Source organism: Coregonus clupeaformis, unplaced genomic scaffold, assembly GCF_020615455.1.
Source record: "Coregonus clupeaformis isolate EN_2021a unplaced genomic scaffold, ASM2061545v1 scaf0462, whole genome shotgun sequence".
NCBI lineage: Eukaryota > Metazoa > Chordata > Actinopteri > Salmoniformes > Salmonidae > Coregonus > Coregonus clupeaformis.
In genome coordinates this window covers 179,547-206,527 of record NW_025533917.1, presented here as the reverse complement: position 1 = coordinate 206,527, position 26,981 = coordinate 179,547, and the positions used below count along the sequence as shown (strand labels likewise).

At 44.0% G+C, this 26,981-nt stretch overlaps 1 long non-coding RNA gene across 1 annotated transcript; it reads left to right on the top strand.

The window, feature by feature from the left end:
• Positions 1 to 15,733: 15,733 nt before the first annotated feature.
• Positions 15,734 to 25,938, top strand: LOC123484790. The gene is made up of 3 exons (XR_006658700.1): positions 15,734 to 15,754; positions 16,181 to 16,276; positions 25,902 to 25,938. It is a non-coding gene; the product is annotated as an uncharacterized LOC123484790 (long non-coding RNA).
• Positions 25,939 to 26,981: the final 1,043 nt, after the last annotated feature.

Here is a 26,981-nt window from a genome sequence, read left to right as displayed (position 1 = left end):
ATCATCAGTTATAGGCTACAAGCAGCAATATGATTGATAGGTAGGACAGCTATTGAACCCAAATAATCCCTACTCAGATGCGCTAACCTCAACCCTAGTAAACATGCATTATAAAAACCTTCTATATATAATTATCTCATATTGGGAGTAAATAACCTCTGAATAGAAAATAAAAAACACTGCATCTTCCAGCCCACCAATAAATTACATAATGCAACCGTCGCGAGTTAGCATATTTACCTCAACATGCCCCTCGCTTGCATGAGAAGGCAGAGTGCTCGATGCTGGTTGATGAATTTGACAGTTAATGTACTAGGAAAATACGTTTTTGTCGACCAGAGGTGACTGAATTAATGTTCAGGCATATTGATAATCATTATAGTAATGAAGTATAATTTCAAAACATGACCATAAAAACAGGTAATAATAAACATGACTCATCATTATATTACTTCACAGTAATGTGTTTTCAGTCCTTCCTCTTGCGTTAGCAGTGTGGAAAGGGACAGTAAAAAGCTCAGGCAGGAGGAGTTTTCCTGTGAGGTGGAGTGGTGGTGTATCCAGGGAGAGAACTAAACTAATCTTCTGAAATGTCATTCATGGTCTTATGCTGCCATCTATTGGAATTACTAAGCAACTGCAGTAGTACTGAATAAAGTGTTTTTCCTTACTAATCCGTACTAAAATAGTGATTACTCAGAATTGCAAAAAAATGGCAGGGGTACCAGGAGGGAGGAGAGTACATTTTTTACATTTTAGTCATTTAGCAGATGCTCTTATCCAGAGCGACTTACAGTTAGTGAGTGCATACATTTTCATACTGTCCCCCCATGGGAAACGAACCCACAACCCTGGTGTTGCAAGCGCCATGCTCTACCAACTGAGCTACGGTAGTAGTGCATGGCCAAGTGGTGGTGCGCAGGCCGTGGAGAAAGCGGTGGTGGGGAGGGTTGCAGCTGGGCTACATGAGCTGAGGCAGGTTTCTGTAGTAACAGAGACTCCGGTGGGCGAAGGCTTGGTGGGCTCATCCCAGGAAATATTGCCTGTCATTGGGGAAGAGGCTCTGATCAGGGGGGAAGTGCAGGGGGGCAGAGACTGGGGAGGAGGAGGACGGTACCGTGCCAATGGAAGAGGGGGAAGAGGGGGAGGTGAGTCTGCGGGAGCGGAGGACAAGGCGGTCTCGTTTTCAGACGGCTCATTGGATCCAGAGCTGACAGCCAGTCAGGCTGAGGGCCCAGTATATACGGTGAGAGAACTTTCTAGGTTCCTGATGGAGACTAAAGGGGAAAAAGAAGGTTCTGCTGGAGTCTTATTTGATTGATCCTGGAAGGTTTGTAAGGTCAGTACAACACGTGATGAAGAATGAGGGGTTTAGTGTCCTCTCACCCAGGAAGCGGTATAGGCTGAGAAAATGGGTCATGGGTTCTTAAGGGCATGTCTTCAGAATCTGCTTAAATTTATGTTTTTTTCTGGCATGGCGGCTTTATGGGCTTCTCTACTGGTTTCTGATTGTGGTGATTTCCCTCCCACCTCTTATGGTGATTTCACGAGTTAGACATCCTTAACATGAACGGCGGCAAAGACTGGGGGAATATGTAAACCAAAAACATTTAAATGCCATGGCAGAAATCTTAGTGCAGGGGTAGCAAAATAGGTGTGTAAGGGTAGATTGTTAGTGTTTAGAGCCCAAATAATGACCTTTTCTTTGCTTTCATAAATGTGTCTGCACCTGGTCCTCTGTAGCTCAGCTAGTAGAGCACGGCGCTTGTAACGTCAGGGTAGTGGGTTCGATCCCCGGGACTACCCATACACAAAAAAAATATATATATATATATATATATATATATGCACGCATGACTGTAAGTCGCTTTGGATAAAAGCGTCTGCAAAATGGCACATTATATTATATTATAGTACAGGGCTCAGTTCTCTGTTTCACCAGAGGGGTTGGAAAAACAGAGTGGGGAAACCAAGAAAATCCCTTGTTTTACGTTTGTCTGATGGGCGGGTAACTTCTGTTGTGGGGAGATGAGGGAGCCTGATGGGTGGGTAACTTCTGTTTTGGGGAGATGAGGGAGCCTGATGGGTGGGTAACTTCTGTTGTGGGGGAGATGAGGGAGCCTGATGGGTGGGTAACTTCTGTTGTGGGGAGATGAGGGAGCCTGATGGGTGGGTAACTTCTGTTGTGGGGGAGATGAGGGAGCCTGATGGGTGGGTAACTTCTGTTGTGGGGGAGATGAGGGAGCCTGATGGGTGGGTAACTTCTGTTGTGAGGATATGAGGCTGTGGAGTTGTACTCTGATTTATAGAGGGCAGAACTCTGTGGTCATCTGTAGCTCAATTGGTAGAGCATGCAGCTTGTAATGCCAGGGTAGTGGGTTCGATCCCCGGGACCACCCATATGTAAAAATGTATGCACATGACTTTAAGTCGCTTTGGATAAAAGCATCTGCTAAATGGCTTATTATTATTATTATCCTGGGTTTTCTCAGGTTCTGCTCACAGACCTTTCCAAACTCTCTCTTTCACAGAGAAATCAAATAGACATTTCCCTGGCCTTACACAAACTCTCAGCTGCCGTCTCTCAGACGGTCTGCCTGTGGATTTTTATAAAAAGTTCTGGGGAATTATTTTACAGGACGTGTGTTGTGTGAGTGCGTCGGGGTGGGGGAGCTGTCGCTAAGCTGTAGACGGGAGGCTTTGACTCTCCTGCCCAAAATAGGGATTTGAGCGACTTAAAGAACTGGAGGCCTGTGGCATTGCTCTGTTTGGACTATAAGGTCTTTGCCAAGGTCCTCGTTAACAGACTCAAGTCCCACCTGGACTCTATTGTACACAAGGACCAAATGTACTGTGTACCAGGACGCTCAATCACAGACAATCTGTTCATAATCAGGAGAAAGCCTTTGATAGGGGTGGACCATGAATATCTGTTCAATGTGTTGTTTTGGTTGTGGGGAGAATTTTGTGGCCTGTGTTCAAATGTTGTACACTGGGGCTTCATTTTTTATTTTTTTTATTTCACCTTTATTTAACCAGGTAAGCCAGTTGAGAACAGGTTCTCATTTACAACTGCGACCTGGCCAAGATAAAGCAAAGTAGTGCAATAAAAACAACATACAAACAACAAAAACAACAACAACAAAAAAAGCATTACTGCAGTACTGAGGGCTGGAGCAGCCTGAGGAGGGGCCACCACCGTTTCCACCACTGCAAGTGACAGCAGAGACTGGGGACTGGCAGGAGAGTCCGGAGGACTTACTGACTTTTAACACTCTGAGCTTAGCGGGAGTGAAGGGGCATCAGTGGCAGGGGGTTGTGGGGGCTGAGAGCATGGCAGGGCATAGGTGGAGGGGCTCTATAAGCTCCCAGTGCTGGAAAGGTCAGTGGTCCTCCAGTGGAGGGTATTACATGGAGCCCTGGACACCAATAGCTGGTTGGCTCGGGTTGACCTGGGAGTTGGGGAGGGGTGTCCGTTTTCTGCAATGACAGACTGTTCATCATGTTTTTTCTGTGTTGCCAGGTTAATGCCATTACTGTTGACGCCTTAGGGTTGAGTTTGAGTTGTACAAAATGATCAACAGTGTGGAGATGTTTCAGGAGGTATGGGGGGGCTCAGGGGGCTGTCTGTACGGTTGGAGAGGAGGGGTTGGATGGACGGTTGGAATGTGGTGCTGGATGGTGTATTGTACTGTGGTGTTGGGTACTGGATAATGTGATTGTGTGGAGGTTGTGGTGGCACGCAATGTGTTTTTAGGAGGGGGTGTTAGTGTAATGAGGATGGCACATTAAAGTAAGACAAGTCAGTCTCTCTCTCTCTCTTAACAGAGCTCTGCACAGGCAGCAGTGAAGGACAGTGATAAGATCTTTACCGAGCTGATCCGCTCCATTAAGAGAAGGCGCTCTGAGGTGAAGGAGCTGATCAGAGCCCAAGAGAAGGCTCAAGTGAGTCAAGCTGAAGGACTCCTGGAGCAACTGGAGCAGGAGATAGCTGAGCTGAGGAAGAGAAGCACTGAGCTGGAGCAGCTCTCACACACAGAGGATCACATCCATTTCCTCCAGGTAACTAAACTGCCTTGATACATGTGATATGAAAATTAAAACTCAATGTGAAACTCTCAATCATTTGGTTCTGTTCTCTCTCTCTCTCTCTCTCTCTCTCTCTCTCTCTCTCTCTCTCTCTCTCTCTCTCTCTCTCTCTCTCTCTCTCTCTCTCTCTCCAGAGTTATCAGTCTCTCTCCAGTACCAGTGTATCTTCAGACTTACCCAGCATCGTTGTCCGTCCTCTTCAGTACTTTGGAGATGTGAGTAAGACTGTGTCTGAACTGAGAGAGAAACTAGAAGACGTCCTTAAAGGAGAATGGACCAAGATCTCCACTACAGGTGTGTTGAAAATAATAAGAACATCAACTTTAGACCATTGAAAGTTCCCTACTAGTCATATACATGTGGAATATGGTGTGATGATAACATTCCCTCTCTCTGTGAATGTGTTTGTGTGTCTGTAGTGAATATAGTGGATGTTGTACTGCCTCCAGAGCCCAAGACCAGAGAACAGTTCTTACAATGTGAGTCTCTTTATTTTGAAGTAACTAACAGTCTCTTTTTACTGACACTCCTAACAATCCCTCTAGAAATATATAGCAATAGTAGATCTAATCAAAGACTGGGTATCTATCTGACTCCTCATATTTCTCTGATTCGATCTCTGCTGTGCTCTAATCAAAGACAGGGTAGATACAGTATCTGACTTCACTTATTGTTCTAACTCCCCTCATTGGTCTCTGCTCTGCTCTTCTCCCAGATTCCTGTCAGCTCACACTGGACCCAAACACAGCACACACACACCTCTCTCTGTCTGAAGGGAACAGAAAGGTGACCTATACAGGCCAAGTCCAACCATATCCTGATCATCCAGACAGATTCACAAACCACTACCAGGTTCTGTGTAGAGAGGGTCTGTCTGGACGCTGTTACTGGGAGGTGGAGTGGAGTGGGCGGCGTGTTGTTACAGCAGTCTCCATATAAAGACATCAGCAGAACAGGGACAGATGGTGGATTTGGAGAGAATGACAAGTCCTGGAGTTTACAGTGTTATAGAGGTGGCTTAATAGATGGTTTTATTGATAGTTATTTGTTCAGACACAATAATGTTGAGACTAAAGTATCAGACCCTCAGTCCTCCAGAGTAGGAGTGGATCTAGATCACAAGGCAGGTACTCTGTCCTTCTACAGTGTCTCTGACACAATGACCCTCCTCCACAGAGTCCAGACCACATTCACTCAGCCCCTCTATCCTGGGTTTAATCTCAATAATGGTACTGCTGAGCTGGTTAAACTGTAGTAGGGTCCACATAGATACTAGTCATGCTGGTGTAGTCTATAGCTGAGCTGGTTAAACTGTAGTAGGGTCCACATAGATACTAGTCATGCTGGTGTAGTCTATAGCTGAGCTGGTTAAACTGTAGTAGGGTCCACATAGATACTAGTCATGCTGGTGTAGTCTATAGCTGAGCTGGTTAAACTGTAGTAGGGTCCACATAGATACTAGTTATGCTGGTGGTGATGGTCCTCAGATAAAAATGCTGATTTTTTCTGTACAATTATTTTTGTCTGACTGATTTAATCTTCAGAGTGTAATTAAAACGTAATAACATATTTTTATCAAATGCAATGTTTTAATTGGCTACATTTACATTAATCATGATGTATGCTGTTAATGTATGTTGGTTGTCATTCAGAACCATTGAAATGTTTTCTCAATTGGTTCTCTGTCTCAATGTAATTTTCCTCAGTATCATGGAACAGGTAGTGTTACTTACTTGCTAATTGAACTATATGGGCGGTTTCCCGGACACAGATGAAGCCTAGTCCTAGACTAAAAAGCATGTTTAATGGAGATGTCCGGGAAACCGCCCTAAGTTTGGCATCTTTTATTCTCCCGTACTGCTCAGTCAAGCAACATTAAACCTGTCCAGCAGGTGGTGGTATTAACCAAACAATAAAAACAGCAGATATCTTGACTTGCCACTCAGTACATCAGTAATGTTCAGAATTGTACATTAATATCATTGGAGATTGATGATCTTTTTTAATCCACTACCCAGAGTCAGGAACAGATGAAGTTAGGTTTGCTACTGTTCAGTTATTAAATATGATTCATGGTGATGGGAAATAAAAAATACATCTAGTAGTAGTTTTCCTTTGCTATTTATTCCAAGGTGTGTCTTTAACTTGTAAATGGATTGTGTTGAAGCTGGCATGTGGTGTGGATGATAGAATAGAGTGAATAGAGGAGAGAAGAGAGGAGGAGAGGAGAACATCATATAGAAGACAGATAAGATAGAGAGACAATTCATACCCAGGGGAGTTACTGACTCTGGCCCAAATGACACCCTGTTCCCTACGTAGTGCACTAGGCTACTTCTGATCAGATCTAAAGTAGTGCACTACATAGGGAATAGGGTGGAGATTGGAGATTTGCTCACTGTCATTAGAATGAAGATTTCCATACAGGAGTTACTGTCTCTGTTCCAAATCTCTCCTGTTCCCTACGTAGTGCACTAGGCTTCTTCTGACCAGATCTAAAGTAGTCTTCTAGATTTTACATGTTTTCTCCCTGTTGTTAGAAAATGACAATATGGTAATGACTTTAGTGGTTTCCCTCCCCTTTGTTTTTATTGGTTGTGTGTTATGTGTGTTGTTGTGTTAGGTTTTCCCCTGTGTTCCTAATGGAAAATCCATTAACAATGAATCACAAACAAATTATATTCCAGTTGTGTTTAAACAACTTCATGGCTGACATCCCCCAGTTCTGTTAAGACCCATTGAACTGGGTCACATTCTAAATGGTCACTTGTATTGATAGTCCATACTGGGCCTAACTGGGGTTAACTATACTGGAGGGTTTCTTTCTGCACACATATTTCCTCATCTCCAGAACTTTACCTGATGTCCTCTCTCTCTCTCTCTCTGTCTCTCTGTCTCTCTCTCTCTCTCTCTCTCTCTGTCTCTCTCTCTGTCTCTCTCTCTCTGTCTCTCTGTCTCTCTGTCTCTTTGTCTCTCTCTCTCTCTCTCTCTCTCTCTCTCTCTCTCTCTCTCTCTCTCTCTCTCTCTCTCTCTCTCTCTCTATATCAAACCGTATAGAAAGCAGACAACCTCAATATGGTTCCATTCCTGTAGTTATCAGGACACATGAGGTGTGGAACTATTATCTCCTTTCTAAGTGTGAACTTGTCCACTTCCCTTCATGGATTTAAAAGGAAATGACTGGTATATGTAAACTCCTCTACCCCATGCCAACACCAATCCAATGCTTTGACATTTGAGAGGAGTAGTGAAGGAATGATACACTTCAGGAGGAAGGAGAGATTATTGGGACACACCCATGGAGTGATGACAGAGAGATGTGAAAGAGGAGAGAGGTAATGGTTGGACTTGACTTATTTATTCTCTCATTAGACTTATTCTGTTTCAATAACATAACTGCATAACACAAAATAAGTACATTTTAAGGAAGAATCCATGTATTATAGATTTTACAATAACTTTTGTACTATTTTCACAAGTATGTGGTAGAATTTCACAACTCTTAATATAAAACTCAAAACAGATCATCAAAAAGGCTGTTTTTTCAAAACTTTAAGCACATTTTCAATTGACTAAGTACAACACACAAAGGAAGTATCCTTGTATTATATCTTAATATGTGAAATGCTCACTTCCTCCCATAAGTCATTAGTAGTTGATGTAATGTTGGAGAAGCTGACTTAATCTACTTTGAAGCAGAAAAAAAATATGAAAAATTATTTTTTCAAAAAATATGAAAATGAAAAAAAGAAGACATGGGGCGTAAGGGACGACTTTCGCTAAGCGGACCGGCACATTGAACGCGGGTCGGCGACTCCCCCGCTTGCCAGGAGCCCTCCGAAAACGTGGACGGATCCTGCCGGTAAGAAATGATACTCGGGAGGAGACAGAGAGAGGGAGAGGGGACTCTCTCCAATCCCACTGACCTCACTGTTGGGTACATGCTGTCTGGACTATTTTCAGAGAATAGACTGCTTAATGTAACCGACGGGATATGAACCAGGTCTACCATGGGAGAAAGCAACAGCTTGACCGTTACACCAAGAGGACATTCCCTATTGGGCTGAGGCATAGCCTATTTTTTCACATCTGATTTAATTTCATACAACTTAATATTGCTACACTAAAAATCTTTGTCTGGACAATAGCCCATTACTCAGCTTTTATTAGAAAATGAATGGCATGCCACTGTGATCATTTTCTGTGACGACAGAGTAAATTATTATAGCAGCCTCAGAGGGGTGCCCAAACTTTTTCAGACGACTGGATGTACTTCATAGAAACTGTTACCCTTTATATATTCTAACCACTCTATTTAATGTATTCCATATTAAGGGCCCTAACCTAGGAACACACATCTTTGTTCCTATTAACATTGTGGACAGTTCTCTCTCTCTTTCTCTCTCTCTCTCTCTCTCTCTCTCTCTCTCTCTCTCTCTCTCTTACTCCACTGTTTCACTCTCTCTCTCCTCACAACTCTCTCTCTCTGCTGTCTCACTCCACTGTTTTCACTCTTTCTCTCTCCTGACAACTCCCTCTCTCTCTTTCTTTCTTTCTCTCTCTCTCTCTCTTCTTCTCTCTCTCACTCCACTGTTTTCACTCTCTCTCTCCTCACAATTCTCTCTCTCTCTCACTCTGTCGCACTCCATTGTTTTCACTCTCTCTCCTCACAATTCTCTCTCTCTCTCACTCTGTCTCACTCCACTGTTTTCACTCTTTCTTTCTCGCTCTGCCTCACTCCACTGTTTTCACTCTTTCTTTCTCGCTCTGCCTCACTCCACTGTTTCCACTCTTTCTTTCTCGCTCTGCCTCACTCCACTGTTTTCACTCTTCTCGCTCCTCACTTCTCTCTCTCTCTCTCTCTCTCTCTCTCTCTCTCTCTCCTCTCTCTCTCTCTCTCTCTCTCTCTCTCTCTCTCTCTCTCTCTCAGATGTTCAATGTTTCTTAAAAAAAAAAAGGAATAGTTTCACCATTATTCAAATGAGGGACACATTTTTTCTTTGTTTTACCTTAAAGCAGCAATCAGCAGTAGAAACAATAACAAAGCGTACTCCCAACTCTTGTTTTAGTAAAAGCTGAGGGATGGGGGCTGGAGAAATGTAATCCCTTTCAAATTCAAATACAGAGCTATGGAAGCAAGGACTGACCAAGCTTATATTTTGGGTTCTGATGGGGTACGACAGTTGAACTAAGCTCATGAGGCATTTATAGGTTATATTCTTCAAGAATCAATGGATGTTGCATCTGCTGATTGCCCCTTTAAAATGAATCACTAATCACATTAAATAAATCACAATCTCCCCGAAATGACTTTGTCAAAGCAACAGAATAACTAGGGCTTTACAATGATCCTGAAAACTTGGGGGAATTCTGGGGTTAAGTGGGTTAAAATAGTCCTAGAAGTCACAGAGGGTGCACAGAGGGACATGCCAAAATGCAGAATTTTAGCACTTTTGCAAGTCTTTATTCATATAAAAAAATCTGATTTATTGAATTTTACATGTGGTCTATATTAAAGGGCACTTCATTTAATATAACAGGCTTTTAAAAATGCAATATTGTTGCACAATTTGTATGTAGCCCTTTAAAGTATACAGGTTGAAAATGGCACTGATAAACGCCTAAATTGGTACGCAGTGGCTGTACAGTAACATGCTATACATGACTTCAGACCACAGGCTCTACGCTTCAGAGGACTAAATGTATTTTGAAAGATGAGACGTTGAGGACTATAATAAATACCGCTTTGATGTCATACAAGCAAGCAAAACACCCATGAGTCCAAATGTGCACTTCAAATTTTCTTATTATAAAACTCATGTCAAATACAGTGTCAACATTTATGATCACTATATTTGATGTATAGTTACAAGATGACATGACGTCATACCCTGGGTTATTCTGAACAGAATGAGCCTGTTTGTCTACTGTGAATAAACTTAGCCGTGGCACTACTGACACCTGAATGCACTCATGATTCCTATGCGCATCAAAATTACAATCTGTTTCCAGGAATGTTATTGTGAAAGCCTAACTCTGTAATATACTTTTTATAACTTAGCTAATCATGTTGGCAATAGAACCAGATGATGCCATCTTCCTAAAAAATGTCTCCAGGTGTTGTCAGGCCATTGTTCTGATGTTTGAAGCTCCTCAAGTTGAGGGATTTCACACCTCTGTGTGGGGGGTTTCACAAGCCGTTAGGTTTAGATAGGAATTATAATTATGTCCAGTAGTCTGAATTGTGGCAGGGATGAGGAGGCTCAGTTTGTAGAGCATGGTATTTGCAATGCCAGGGTTTAGGGTTTGATTCCCCACTGGGGGCAGGTATGAAAAAAATGATTAGACAAAAATATATTAAGTCACTCTGGATAAGAGTGTCTGCTAAATGACTAAAAATAAACTACAGGGGTGCCCAAGGGCGCTGTTACTTTCATTCGAAAAATGTTGCAATGCTGTGTTGATCTGCTGTGGAGGTGTTTTTCCCAGCATTGCAACCTCCCTCCTCCTGACCCAACAGCATAATGCAAGGAGAATGGCATGTTATATAGAAATATTGATTTGGAGAATGGCGTGTTATATATGAACATTCATTTGGAAGACAATTGCCCACCCAAGGTGTTGTCGCCTAGGCCATTGCTCTGATGTTTGAGGCTCATCTAGCTAAGGGATTTCACATGTCTGTGTGTGGTTTTACACAATATGTAAGTTTTATGTCCAGAAGTCTGAAATTAATATATTTCCAGATTATGGTTGGGGGGCATATAAAGAGCAACATATGTGAAGATCAGCAGGCTCTGAATGGAGGTGAAGCTTCACTTAATCTACTTTGAAGCAGAGAAAAAACGGAATGTTGGAGAAGCTGACTTAATCTACTTTGAAGCAGAAAAAAAATATGAAAAATTATTTTTTCAAAAATATGAAAAATGAAAAAAGAAGACATGGGGGGCGTCTGGGACGCACTTCGCTAAGCGGACCGGCACATTGAACGCGGGTCGGCGACTCCCCGCTGCCAGAGCCCTCCGAAAACGTGGACCGGATCCTGCCGAGTAAGAAATGATACTCGGGAGGAGACAGAGAGAGGAGAGGGGACTCTCTCCAATCCCACTGACCTCACTGTTGGGTACATGCTGTCTGGACTATTTTCAGAGAATAGACTGCTTAATGTAACCGACGGGATATGAACCAGGTCTACACGCTGGAGAAAGCAACAGCTTGACCGTGTACACCAAGAGGACATTCCCTATTGGGCTGAGGCATAGCCTATTTTTCACATCTGATTTAATTTCATACAACTTAATATTGCTACACTAAAAATCTTTGTCTGGACAATAGCCCATTACTCAGCTTTTATTAGAAAATGAATGGCATGCCACTGTGATCATTTTCTGTGACGACAGAGTAAATTATTATGCAGCCTCAGAGGGGTGCCCAAACTTTTTCAGACGACTGGATGTACTTCATAGAAACTGTTACCCTTTATATATTCTAACCACTCTATTTAATGTATTCCATATTAAGGGCCCTAACCTAGAAACACAAATCTTTGTTCCTATTAACATTGTGGACAGTTCTCTCTCTCTTTCTCTCTCTCTCTCTCTTTCTCTCTCTCTCTCTCTGTCTCTCTACGTGGACGGATCCTGCCGAGTAAGAAATGATACTCCACGTATGTCTCATTGTTGGGCTATAATACAGTGATATGTAATCATATAATATAATATGTAATAAATACTCTACATATTATAGAATAATTTAATAAGGAAAAATTGAGTTTACAGTATGTAAACGCCATAAAATAACCTACACTAAGGATGACATTAAAAACACACCCAGTTGCTAGGGCAACCAAGCATGACATTAAAACAGACCCAGTTGCTAGGTCAACCCAAGCATGACATTAAAACAGACCCAGTTGCTAGGTCAACCAAGCATGACATTAGAACAGACCCAGTTGCTAGGTCAACCAAGCATGACATTAGAACAGACCCAGTTGCTAGGTCAACCAAGCATGACATTAAAACAGACCCAGTTGCTAGGTCAACCAAGCATGACATTAAAACAGACCCAGTTGCTAGGGCAACCAAGCTGACATTAAAACAGACCCAGTTGCTAGGTCAACCAAGCATGACATAAAAACAGACCCAGTTGCTAGGTCAACCAAGCATGACATTAAAACAGACCCAGTTGCTAGGTCAACCAAGCATGACATTAAACAGACCCAGTTGCTAGGGCAACCAAGCATGACATTAAACAGACCCAGTTGCTACGTCAACCAAGCATGACATTAAAACAGACCCAGTTGCTAGGTCAACCAAGCATGACATTAAAACAGACCCAGTTGCTACGTCAACCAAGCATGACATTAAAACAGACCCAGTTGCTAGGTCAACCAAGCATGACATTAAACAGACCCAGTTGCTAGGGCAACCAAGCATGACATTAAAACAGACCCAGTTGCTAGGTCAACCAAGCATGACATTAAAACAGACCCAGTTGCTAGGTCAACCAAGCATGACATTAAAACAGACCCAGTTGCTAGGTCAACCAAGTATGACATTAAAAACAGACCCAGTTGCTAGGTCAACCAAGCATGACATTAAAACAGACCCAGTTGCTAGGTCAACCAAGCATGACATTAGAACAGACCCAGTTGCTAGGTCAACCAAGCATGACATTAGAACAGACCCAGTTGCTAGGTCAACCCGAGCATGACATTAAAACAGACCCAGTTGCTAGGTCACCCTTTGACTTTTTCAACATTTTATTACGTTACAGCCTTATTCTAAAATTGATTAAATAAAACATTTTCCTCATCACGATACCCACAATACCACATAATGACAAAGCAAAACAGGTTTTTATTTTTACACACTTATTGGAAAATACAAGACAGAAATACCTTATTACCATAAGTATTCAGACCCTTGCTATGAGACTCAAAATTGAGCTCAGGTGCATCCTGTTTCCATTGATCATCCTTGAGATGTTTCTCAACTTGATTGGAGTCCACCTGTGGTAAATTCAATTGATTGGACATGATTTGTAAAGGCACACAGCTGTCTATATAAGGTCCAACAGTTGACAGTGCATGTCAGAGCAAAAACCAAGCCATGAGGGTGAAGGAATTGTCCGTAGAGCTCTGAGACAGGATTGTGTTGAGGCACAGATCTGGGGAAGGGTCCCAAAAACAATTCTGCAACATTGAAGGTCCCCAAGATCACAATGGCCTCCATCATTCTTAAATGGAAGAAGTTTGTAACCACCAAGACTCTTCCTAGAGCTGGCCGCCTGGCCAAACTGAGCATCGGGGGAGAAGGGCCTTGGTCAGGGAAGTGACCAAGAACCCGATGGTAACTCTGACAGAGCTCCAGAGTTCCTCTGTGGAGATGGGAGAAACTTCCAGAAGGAAAACCACCTCTGCAGCACTCCACCAATTAGGCCTTTATGGTAGAGTGGCCAGACGGAAGCCACTCCTCAGTAAAAGACACATGACAGCCCGCTTGGAGTTTGCCAAAAGGATCCTAAAGTACTCTCAGACCATGAGAAAGAAGATTCTCTGGTCTGATGAAACCAAGATTGAACTCTTTGGCCTGAATGCCAAGCGTCACGTCTGTAGAAAACATGGCACCATCCCTATGGTGAAGCATGGTGGTGGCAGCATCAGGCTGTGGGGATGTTTTTCAGAGGCACGGACTGGGAGAATAGCCAGGATCGAGGGAAAAATGAACAGAGCAAAGTACAGAGAGATCCTTGATGAAAACCTGCTTCAGAGCGCTCAGGATCTCAGACTGGGGCAAAGGTTCAACTTCCAACAAGACAACAACCCTAAGCACACAGCCAAGACGCAGGAGTGGCTTCGGGACAAGTCTCTGAATGTCCTTGAGTGGTCCAGCCAGATCCTGGAGTTGAACCCGATCGACCATCTCTGGAGAGACCTGAAAATAGCTGTGCAGCACTGATAGCAACAACAACCACCGCAGAAAAGTTGGCTGTGTTTACAGACAGACAGACGTACAGACAGACAGACAGAGGTTGTTTACTATGACTGGATGAAGGGATACAGTGTTGAAGGCTTCCTTTAGGTCTCCTGGTCTCTTGGGATTTAAACAGTGAATACAGTGAGATAGTCCTAACCATTCAATCAATGTACAGAACAAACAGTCATCATTAACACTATACAGAGTGGAGCCTATGGATATAATATGTTATCAAAGAATATAATACAATATAATTCTATGAATAGAAAATAATAAATGTTTTGACATGAAAGCACAGCCAGATGATTTGACTTGACAGTGTGTCTCTATACCCCAGTCTCTGAAGACACCCAGCAATGGTTAGGATTATTAGAGAAGCTTTTCCTGCTGAAAGGCAGTTTCATTTCATCTGGTTGCAGAAAACAATTCATTGGATATGTTCATAACCCCGGCCACCTATAAGATGTGGGGGGTTTCTGTCTGACTAAGAAGAGATACAAAGAACTCTAATTATAAAACGTCTTCTCTTTTTAGTCCTAGATATGGCTAGGGTTAGGGTTACTGCTGAATGTAGTAACTCTAACCCTGACCCTAGCCTAACAGTAATAACCACACTGTAATGTAAAGTATTACCTCATTCTCAATGATCAGTCAATACATACAGTATTCATTTAAACTACAGTATATTGCATCAATATCAAGCCCCCCCATTACAACCACTTATTAATTATTATAGACACTTATAATCAGTGTTATAACACATAAGTGTATTATAAGGCATTATGAAGCTTATTAAAATAATTATAATATGTACTTCATAGGAACTGTTACCCTTTATATATTCTAACAACTCATATTTGTTAGATTTATTCCAAATGAAGGGCCCTAACCTAGAAACTAAAATATTTGTCTCCCCTCTCCATGTTGAACGCGAGTTCTCTCTCTATCCCTCCCCCTCCCTCCCTCCCTCTAACCTCACCTATCTGGCAGATCCAGAAAGTCCACGCTCCCAAAAACTAACTTATGTGAGAAACGAAACTGATCTGAGTCTCTGTGTCGTCTGTCTGTGTGAGAGTGAACAACCGTCCAAAATGGCTCAGCACGGAGATCTGCTGGACCAGGACCAGTTCTGTTGTTCTGTCTGTCTGGATCTACTGAAGGAGCCGGTCACTACTGCCTGTGGACACAGTTACTGTAGGCGCTGTATTGAGGGCTGCTGGGATCAGGATGTTCTGAAAGGGGTCTATAGCTGTCCTCAGTGCAGAGAGACCTTCACTCCAAGGCCTAATCTGAGGAAAAATACCATTTTGGCTGAGATGGTGGAGAAACTGAAGAAGACAGGACTCCAGGCTGCTCCCCCTCCTGCTCTGTGCTATGCTGGACCTGGAGATGTGGCGTGTGATTTCTGCACTGGGACCAGAAAGCAGAAAGCCCTCATGTCCTGTCTGGTGTGTCTGGCCTCTTACTGTGAGACTCACCTCCAACCTCACTATGAATTTCCTGGTTTCAAGAAGCACAAGCTGGTCAAAGCCACCACACAACTACAGCAGAAGATCTGCTCTGATCACGACAAACTGCTGGAGGTTTACTGTCTTACCGATCAGCAGTGTATCTGTTATCTGTGTACAATGGATGAACATAAAGGCCATAATACAGTGTCAGCTGCAGCAGAGAGGACTGAGAAACAGGTAAGACCAGAACTACTTGTTGGTGACTGTCTGATAAACAAAGAATTAAAGATACAGTAGGATCTGAGGCTGTTTGAATATGAGATAATTCAAATGAAATATATCCACAGCAGAAGAAATATGAACACAAACTTTGGTGTATATTGAGTTTGCTCCAAATGTATCACAATTTTTCTAAAGTCAAACACTATTATCATTCTGAATGCCCTGTTATGAGTCCAAAGTTGAGTTTCAACCCCTTGATACATGTACACCTACCATAAAAACTATAATCATTAACATAGCAACATAGAAAATGTCATATGGTAAAGGGACTACCTCAAGATTTTAGACCTTCCTCTCTATGGGCCCTATGTCCCATTACTATACTACTGATCTACTGGACAAATAAAGCTTGATAGCTCATTGAAGAGTGATTCTCCACAGAGGCAGCTGGGGATGAGTCAGCAGAAGGTCCAGCAGAGATTCCAGGAGAGAGAGAAGGACCTGAAGAAGCTCCAAAAAGCTGTGAAGTCTCTCAAGGTGAGTATTGTTGACCAGCGGATTTTACCTGTCTCCTCCAGTCAGAGAGAGAGATAGGACCCTCTCCAATCCCACTGACCCCACTATGTCTGGACCCTTTCAGAGAATAGACTGCTTAATGTAACTGATGGGATATGAACCTGGGTCTTGATCATTACACCAAGAGGACATTCCCCATTGGGCCGTGGGCCGACACTGATTTTGAAGTTGCAGGCAGGGCTACCTCATCACATAACTTTAAGTAACCATGACTGACTCATGTCCCCTATACATACAGCGGCTTGCGAAAGTATTCTCCCCCTTGGCATTTTTCCTATTTTCTTGCCTTACAACCTGGAATTAAAATGGATTTTTGGGGGGGTTTGTATCATTTGATTTACACAACATGCCTACCACTTTGTAGATGCAAAATATTTTTTATTGTGAAACAAACAAGAAATAAGACAAAATAACACAACACTTGAGCGTGCATAACTATTCACCCCCCCCCCCCCAAAGTCAATACTTACAGGTTTCCCTCCAGAATGTCCCTGTATTTAGCGCCATCCATCATTCCTTCAATTCTGACCAGTTTCCCAGTCCCTGCCGATGAAAAACATCCCCACAGAATGATGCTGCCACCACCATGCTTCACTGTGGGGATGGTGTTCTCGGGGTGATGAGAGGTGTTTGGTTTGCGCCAGACAGAGCGTTTTCCTTGATGGCCAAAAAGCTCAATTTTAGTCTCATCTGACCAGAGTACCTTCTTCCAAATGTTTGGGGAGTCTCCAACATGCCTTTTGGCAAACACCAAACGTGTTTGCTTATATTTCTTTAAGCAAAGGCTTTTTTTCTGGCCACTCTTCCATGAAGCCCAGCTCTGTGGAGTGTATGGCTTAAAGTGGTCCTATGGACAGATACTCCAATCTCTCGCTGTGGAGCTTTGCAGCTCCTTCAGGGTTATCTTTGGTCTCTTTGTTGCCTCTCTGATTAATGCCCTCCTTGCCTGGTCCATGAGTTTTGGTGGCGGCTTCTCTTGGCAGGGTTTGTTGTGGTGCCATATTCTTTCAATTTTTAATAATGGATTTAATGGTGCTCCGTGGGATGTTGAAAGTTTCTGATCTTTTTTTATAACCCAACCCTGATCTGTACTTCTCCACAACATTGTCCCTGACCTGTTTGGAGAGCTCCTTGGTCTTCATGGTGCCACTTGCTTGATGGTGCCCCTTGCTTAGTGGTGTTGCAGACTCTTGGGCCTTTCAGAACAGGTGTACAGTGGGGGAAAAAAGTATTTAGTCAGCCACCAATTGTGCAAAGTTCTCCCACTTAAAAAGATGAGAGAGGCCTGTAATTTTCATCATAGGTACACGTCAACTATGACAGATAAAATGAGAGAAAAAATCCAGAAAATCACATTGTAGGATTTTTAATGAATTTATTTAACTAATTATGTGACTTCTGAATGTAATTGGTTGCACCAGATCTTATTTAGGGGCTTCATAGCAAAGGGGTTGAATGCATATGCACGCACCACTTTTCCGTTATTAATGTTTTTGAATTTTTTTGAAACAAGTTATTTTTGTCATTTCACTTCACCAATTTGGACTATTTTGTGTATGTCCATTTCATGAAATCCAAATAAAAAACAATTTAAGTTACAGGTTGTAATGCAACAAAATAGGAACAACGCCAAGGGGGATGAATACTTTTGCAAGGCACTCTCTCGCTCTCTTTCTCAATTCAATTCAATTCAAAGGGCTTTATTGGCATGGGAAACATATGTTTACATTGCCAAAGCAAGTGAAATAGATAATAAACAAAAGTGAAATAAACAATCATTTCACTCACAAAAGTTTTAAAGGAATAGACATTTCAAATGTTATAATTCAAGTGCAAACAGAGTGAGCCATTCGCCAGACTGAGTTCTGGAGGTGAAATGGAAATGAATGAGGGAGAGTTAAGTGAGGTAGAAGGTGTGGTGAAGAGCTCAGAACCAGAGCCTGGCATCAATGGACATGATAAAGAAGAATCTGGCCCAGTAGGAGTTACATTTTTGGTTTCAGGGTGGGTGGGAATGGAGTTGGGTGCAATATAATGAGTGAAGGTTACCTGTAGTGGACTTGTGATATTTGTTTCTGTTTCTTCTGACCAGAGGGAGTGGGCGCTCCGTGTCATGCAACTTGGGTCAAGATCTGTTTCTTGCTTTTCTCTTAGGAACAGGACACCATTGAAAGGAGTGATTTCTGGGGTAGCGTTAAGCGTGGAGGTGGAGCAATTAAAGTTGAAGATTCCTGGTGTTTGTGATGCCCGCCGTTTGGTGCAACACAGACCCGGTGGTGAGCGTGGTGAAACAGAGGAGTCACTGTCAGTCCTTTTGAGTTTTGACCCGACAAAGTCATGGTAGGATATATCAGTTATACTGTTAGAGCTTTTGTGGCGAATCCACTGTGCTGATTCAGGTGCAACGTTTATGATTGATGTTGCAGCAGTTTGTGGGAGGGAGATTCCAAGATGTGGGAAGTGTGCAGGAGGGCATGGGATAGAGGATTGTGTAGCTTCGGTGGATAAAGTTGTGTGTGTCAACTGTTGGGATGCCCATGTTGCTGGGGATCGGAAGTGTCCGGTGCGAGAGAGGCAGGTTGAGGTGGCTAGAGTCAGAGTAGTGCAGAAGGTGTCGTATGCTGAGACAGTGAAGAAAGTAGAGGAGATGGGTCAAGGGGTGAGAGATCCTGAGAGGATCCCCTGTGAGTAGTAGATCTGTGCCAGCACAGAGGGATAGGCCAACGAGTGATATATGCTTTAGTAAAGTTAGCTTCTTAGAGTTCATAGCAATGGTTATCAACTGTACAGCAGAAATGGAACATAAATCACAGAAAATAGATGTTGTGGTGGCAGCTGCAGAGAACTATTTGGGCATACAAGATTAGACTTGGAAGAGTTTCAGGGTGTGTTGAGTTGTGTTTTCCCTGACCTCCCAGGCCGTTGGCATGGTGCAGGAGCAGATAGGGTCAAAGTAGTGGAATGGGGTAGTGGGTATTTAATGAGTGTAGGGTTAGTTGGAAGGGTGTTTTTTGTATTATTATAATTTCCCATTTTCCCATTTTGTGTCACAAAGTATATAGATTTATATTATAGTCCAGTTGGAGCGGTAATGCAACATATTGGATGCCAACCGCCGTTAAACTCCAAAGAAGAAGAACCGTTACATTATGTCTATGTACAGTATTGTAACGATGTTCATGTCTCTCTCATTCATTAACTTTCATGGTAGTTGGTTGTGTGGGTCTCTGGTTATGAATAGGGTGCTGACAGACAATTGTTGATGGATATTTATAGAGCTCTGATCAGGACGACAATTGATTACGGGTGTATAGTTTATCGAACAAGGCAAAACTTGGCTTCGAAGCTGGACAGAATACAGTATATAACTTTAAGGATATGTATTGGTGCATTTAAATCAACATCTGTATGTGCCTTACTGGTGGAGGCAGGAGAGATGCCTTTGTATGTACGGCGTAAAAATGGTCATTATCTTATTGGGTTGAAAGGCTGTGAGGTTGAGCATCCCACTGCTACTGTTCTAGATGACTGTTGGGAATATACTAGTAGACAAGGCAGTGGTTTTGGTTGGACAGTTGGAAAGCTTGCTGATGAGAGTGGTTTGAGGGAGTTGGAGGTTGGCCCTTCTGTGGTGATAGGGGATGTTCCTCCATGGTTACTCCCAGACCCTGTTGTTGATCTAACCTTGGTAGAGAAAAGGAAAGATTGGTCAGAAGTCAGTGATATAGAGAAACTGGTTGACAATTACATTGGTAGAAGTTTTTAATTACATTGGTTTGCTTTTTTAATGCTTTTCACAGACGGATCCAAGGACCCAGATAGTGGGCTCACAGGAGCAGGCGTTTACGTTCCTGAATTTGATGTGCAGATATGTAGAAGACTAACAGATGAACTGTCAGTATACTCAGTTGAACTGTTGGTGATAATAGTTGCCCTCCAGTGGGTGGAGGACGTACAACCTGTTAGAATTATAGCATGGTCAGATTCTCTGTCTGTATTGAATAGTTTATCATCTGGTAAATCTAATAGGAGTGACCTGCTATTGGAGGTATTAATGTTATTATGGAGAATTGAGAGAATGGGTTTAGTAGTGAGATTCTGCTGGGTCCCAGCACATTCGGGTGTGGAAGGGAATGAAATTGTAGACCAGTTAGCTAAAAGAGCGTTGCAACTAGATATCATTGATATTAATGTTCCACTTGGGTAGAGTTGAGGCCAAATGTAAGATCAGAGCCGTTTTGATAGATGTGTGGCAGAAGAGATGGTACTCTGAGCACAAGGGCCGATATTTATATGTCCTCCAAAGACGGTGGAGCATGTGTTGTTATATTGTTGTAAGTATGTTGAAGAGAGGGAAAGATTGAAGTGTAGGGTCATTGAGGTTGGACGGGGTTGGGGGGGGTTGGAAGGGATTTTGGGGATGGGGGAGGGTCTATTAGAAGTTAGTAGGGCTCTTCTTTATTTTCTCAGAAGTACTGAGTTAGGTAGGAGGATTTAGAAATGTTGGAAACCGTGATTGACCACACACTCCAGCACAGTAGGTGGCGGCATGCACCTTTAACGTTGGTTTGTGGACCGCCATTATATCATAGAAGAAGAAGTTGGTTGTGTGAGAGATTTGTGGTTCGTGAGGAGGGCTACTATTCTTTTTTCTTTTGGTTCTTGCGTTTTTTCTGAATGTATTTTCTCATGGTGGAGGGTTTGTTTATTGGTTTCCACTGTTTATCGTTTAGAGTTGAGGGGGGAGTAGGGGTAGTTTGTTAGGGCGGCGTGATGGCCTCAACCGAGTGGAGAAGAAACGCTGTCGCTTCGGGTCCGTTCCGGAGAAAGGTGTGGAGGAAGTTTTGCTCATGGTCGGCGAACAGGTTGGAGCCGGAACATCTGCTCTCTCTGCATCCAGAATGAACAAGGCGGTGGTTGTGTTAATGAAAAAGGTTTGTCTTGTTGTGAGTGGGATTTTTGTGAGGGGTGTGTTGGTGCAGATGTCGCCTCTTTCGATAAGAGTTGTGGTGGCTAATCTGCCTCCGTTTATTGCTTACTGAACAGACCCCAAGTAGTTGGTTAGTTTTGGTAAATTTTCAAGTGGTTTCCGTGCTCTCGGCTGGGTGCCAAGCGGAATCCGTTAAACATGTCTCTTTTCATAGACAAGTGTTTGTTTCTTAACAAACTTCAAGGTTACACAGGGGGAGGGTGTAACCCCACCCTCTTTAAGGAATACCTGGGATAGGGGAATCCTTCTACCCCCCCAATTGTAAAGTGGTTATCCCACTGGCTATAGGGTGAACGCACCAATTTGTGAGTGAGAGCGTCTGCTAAATGACGTTAATGTGCCCTTGAGCAAGGCACTTAACCTAATTGCTCCTGTAAGTCGCTCTGGATAAGAGCGTCTGCTAAATGACTAAAATGTAATGTAAATGTAAACACAGGGTTTGCTAGCACAGATAGTTTTGGGTGTTTCTAGTGTGGGGATCATCAGTTATAGGCTACAAGCAGCAATATGATTGATAGGTAGGACAGGTATTGAACCCAAATAATCCCTACTCAGATGCGCTAACCTCAACCCCTAGTAAACATGCATTATAAAAAACCTTCTATATAAAATTATCTCATATTGGGAGTAAATAGCCTCTGAATAGAAAAGAAAAAACACTGCATCTTCCAGCCCACCAATAAATTACATAATGCAACCGTTGCGGTTAGCATATTTACCTCAACATGCCCCTCGCTTGCCTGAGAAGGCAGAGTGCTCGATGCTGGTTGATGAATTTTACAATTAATGTACTAGGAAAAAACGTTTTTGTCGACCAAAGGTGACTGAATTAATGTTCAGGCGTATTGATAATCATTATAGTAATGAAGTATAATTTCAAAACATGAAAGTTGTCAAGTGGTGGTGGTACAAGGAGGGAGGAGAGTAGAGCAGGGTCAAGTGGTGGTGGTGGTACCAGGAGGGAGGAGAGTAGAGCAGGGTCAAGTGGTGGTGGTACCAGGAGGGAGGAGAGTAGAGCAGGGTCAAGTGGTGGTGGTGGTACCAGGAGGGAGGAGAGTAGAGCAGGGTCAAGTGGTGGTGGTACCAGGAAGGAGGAGAGTAGAGCAGGGTCAAGTGGTGGTGGTACCAGGAAGGAGGAGAGTAGAGCAGGGTCAAGTGGTGGTGGTACCAGGAGGGAGGAGAGTAGTCAATGGCCAAGTGGTGGTGGTACCAGGAAGGAGGAGAGTAGTGCAGGGTCAAGTGGTGGTGCGAGGCCGTGGAGAAAGCGGTGGTGGGGAGGGTTGCAGCTGGGCTACAGAGCTGAGGCAGGTTTCTGTAGTAACAGAAGGCTTGGTGGGCTCATCCCAGGAAATATTGCCTGTCATTGGGGAAGAGGCTCTGATCAGGGGGAAGTGCAGGGGGCAGAGACTGGGGAGGAGGAGGACAGTACCTTGCCAATGGAGGAGGAGGAAGAGGAAGAGGGGGGAGGTGAGTCTGCGGGAGCGGAGGACAAGGCGGTCTCGTTTTCAGACGGCTCATTGGATCCAGAGCTGACAGACAGTCAGGCTGAGGGCCCAGTATATACGGTGAGAGAACTTTCTAGGTTCCTGATGGAGACTAAAGGGGAAAAATAAGGTTCTGCTGGAGTCTTATTTGATTGATCCTGGAAGGTTTGTAAGGTCAGTACAACACGTGATGAAGAATGAGGTGTTTAGTGTCCTCTCACCCAGGAAGCGGTATAGGCTGAGAAAATGGGTCATGGGTTCTTAAGGGCATGTCTTCAGAATCTGCTTAAATGGATGGTTTTTTCTGGCATTGCGGCTTTATGGGCTTCTCTACTGGTTTCTGATTGTGGTGATTTCCTCCCACCTCTTATGGAGATTTCACGGTTAGACTTCCTTAACATGAACGGCAGAAGACTGGGGGAATAAGTCAAACAAAAACATTTAAACGTGATTTTTCACACAGTGATGTGATTAATGAAGTGTATTGGGGTCTGGTGGAAGGGGGCGCAGGTGCTGAGCCATGGCACAAATCTTAGTGCAGGGGTAGCAAAAGAGGTGTGTAAGGGTAGGTTGTTAGTGGTTAGAGCCAAAATCAATGACCTTGTCTTTGCTTTCCAAAATGTGTCTGCACCTAGTACAGGGCTCAGTTCTCTGTTTCACCAGGGCCCAGGCAGGTGTCCTATTGGAAATTCCATGTAAAGCTCTTCCAAGATGTCACTTTTTGCTCAAGCTTCCAAGGCTTTTGGGAGAGGTGGGGACAGCAGAAGGGGGAGTAACTTCTGTTGTGGGGAGATGAGGGAGCCTGATGGGTGGGTAACTTCTGTTGTGGGGAGATGAGGGAGCCTGATGGGTGGGTAACTTCTGTTGTGGGGGAGATGAGGGAGCCTGATGGGTGGGTAACTTCTGTTGTGGGGAGATGAGGGAGCCTGATGGGTGGGTAACTTCTGTTGTGGGGGAGAGGAGGGAGCCTGATGGGTGGGTAACTTCTGTTGTGGGGAGATGAGGGAGCCTGATGGGTGGGTAACTTCTGTTGTGGGGAGATGAGGGAGCCTGATGGGTGGGTAACTTCTGTTGTGGGGGGAGAGGAGGAAGCCTGATGGGTGGGTAACTTCTGTTGTGGGGAGATGAGGAGCCTGATGGGCGGGTAACTTCTGTTGTGGGGGGAGATAAGGAGCCTGATGGGTGGGTAACTTCTGTTGTGGGGGAGATGAGGGAGCCTGATGGGTGGGTAACTTCTGTTGTGGGGGAGATGAGGGAGCCTGATGGGTGGGTAACTTCTGTTGTGGGGGAGATGAGGGAGCCTGATGGGTGGGTAACTTCTGTTGTTGGGGAGATGAGGGAGCCTGATGGGTGGGTAACTTCTGTTGTTGGGGAGATGAGGGAGCCTGATGGGTGGGTAACTTCTGTTGTGGGGGAGATGAGGGAGCCTGATGGGTGGGTAACTTCTGTTGTGGGGAGATGAGGGAGCCTGATGGGTGGGTAACTTCTGTTGTGGGGAGATGAGGCTGTGGAGTTGTACTCTGATTTATAGAGGGCAGAACTCTGTGGTCCTCTGTAGCTCAATTGGTAGAGCATGGCGCTTGTAATGCCAGGGTAGTGGGTTCGATCCCCGTGACCACCCATATGTAAAAATGTATGCACATGACTGTAAGTCGCTGATAAAAGCGTCTGCTAAATGGCTTATTATCATTATTATTATCCTGGGTTTTCTCAGGTTCTGCTCACAGACCTTTCCAAACTCTCTCTGTCACAGATAAATCAAATAGACATTTCCCTGGCCTTTCACAAACTCTCAGCTGCTGTCTCTCATACGGTCTGCCTGTGGATTTTTATAAAAAAGTTCTGGGGAATTATTTTACAGGACGTGTGTTGCGTGAGTGCGTAGGGGTGGGGGAGCTGTCGCTAAGCTGTAGACGGGAGGCTTTGACTCTCCTGCCCAAACATGTAGATTTGAGCGACTTAAAGAACTGGAGGCCTGTATCATTGCTCTGTTTGGACTATAAGGTCTTTACCAAGGTCCTTGCTAACAGACTGAAGTCCCACCTGGACTCTATTGTACAGAAGGACCAAACGTACTGTGTACCAGGACGCTCAAACACAGACAATCTGTTCATAATCAGGAGAAAGCCTTTGATAGGGTGGACCATGAATATCTGTTCAATGTGTTGTTTTGGTTGTGGGGAGAATTTTGTGGCCTGTGTTCAAATGCTGTACGCTGGGGCTTCATGTTTGGTCAAGGTGTGGGGAGGGCTCAGTAGGCCAGTCTGGGTAGGGAGGGGCATTCACCAGGGATGCCCTCTGTCAGGGCAGCTATACACTCTTGTTATTGAGCCCTTTCTGGGCCTGCTACGCAGGAGGCTACAGGGAGTGTGGGAGCCAGGCATAGGGTTGGGGACAGGCATAGCAGTGTCAGCATACGCTGATGACGTCTGTGTTGGTTAGGGATGAGCAGAACCTACAGGCCCTGGAGAATAGTTTGAGGGTGTACGAGGGGGCGTCTTCTGCTTAGGGGAAACTGGGGCAAGAGTGAGGCTCTGTTATGTGGGGCATGGAGGGACAGGGCACCTCCGCAGCTTTCAGTGGGGTTGCAGTGGGGCTGTGAGTGGCTCAAGATGCTTGGGGTGTATCTGGGCTCGGAGGGTTGGGATAGGAAGAACTGGGAAGGAGTGTCACAAGCGGTGGTGTCGAGGCTGACGAAGTGGAGGTGGCTCATCTCCCAAGTGGCATACAGAGGGAGGGTGCTGATCATCAACAACTTGGTGGCATCCTCTCTATGGCTTAAATTGGCCATTCTCCAATTCAGGGTAATGCCATTACTGTTGACGCCTTAGGGTTGAGTTTGAGTTGTACAAAATGATCAACAGTGTGGAGATGTTTCAGGAGGTATGGGGGCTCAGGGGGCTGTCTGTACGGCTGGAGAGGAGGGGTTGGATGGACGGTTTGATTGTGGTGCTGGATGGTGTATTGTACTGTGGTGTTGGGTACTGGATAATGTGATTGTGTAGAGGTTGTGGTGTCACGCAATGTGTTTTTTAGGGGGTGGGGGTGTTAGTGTAATGAGGATGGCTCATTAAAGTAAGACAAGTCAGTCTCTCTCTCTCTCTCTTAACAGAGCTCTGCACAGGCAGCAGTGGAGGACAGTGATAAGATCTTTACTGAGCTGATCCGCTCCATTGAGAGAAGGCGCTCTGAGGTGAAGGAGCTGATCAGAGCCCAAGAGAAGGCTCAAGTGAGTCAAGCTGAAGGACTCCTGGAGCAACTGGAGCAGGAGATAGCTGAGCTGAGTAAGAGAAGCACTGAGCTGGAGCAGCTCTCATACATAGAGGATCACATCCATTTCCTCCAGGTAACTCAACTGCCTTGATACATGTGATATGAAATTAAAACTCAATGTGAAACTTTCAATCATTTGGTTCTGTTCTCTCTCTCTCTCTCTCTCTCTCTCTCTCTCCCCTCTCTCTCTCTCTCTCTCCAGAGTTATCAGTCTCTCTCCAGTACCAGTGTATCTTCAGACTTACCCAGCATCGTTGGCCGTCCTCTTCAGTACTTTGGAGATGTGAGTAAGACTGTGTCTGAACTGAGACAGAAACTAGAAGACGTCCTTAAAGGAGAATGGACCAAGATCTCCACTACAGGTGTGTTGAAAATAATAAGAACATCAACTTTAGACCATTGAAAGTTCCCTACTAGTCATATACATGTGGAATATGGTATGATGATAACATTCCCTCTCTCTGTGAATGTGTTTGTGTGTCTGTAGTGAATATAGTGGATGTTGTACTGCCTCCAGAGCCCAAGACCAGAGAACAGTTCTTACAATGTGAGTCTCTTTATTCTGAAGTAACTAACAGTCTCTTTTACTGACACTCCTAACAATCCCTCTAGAAATATATAGCAATAGTAGATCTAATTAAAGACTGGGCATCTATCTGACTCCTCATATTTCTCTGATTTGATCTCTACTGTGCTCTAATCAAAGACAGGGTAGATACAGTATCTGACTTCACTTATTGTTCTAACTCCCTCATTGGTCTCTGCTCTGCTCTTCTCCCAGATTCCTGTCAGCTCACACTGGACCCAAACACAGCACAGACACTCCTCTCTCTGTCTGAAGGGAACAGAAAGGTGACCTATACAGACCAAGAACAACCATTTCCTGATCATCCAGACAGATTCACCAACTACTGGCAGG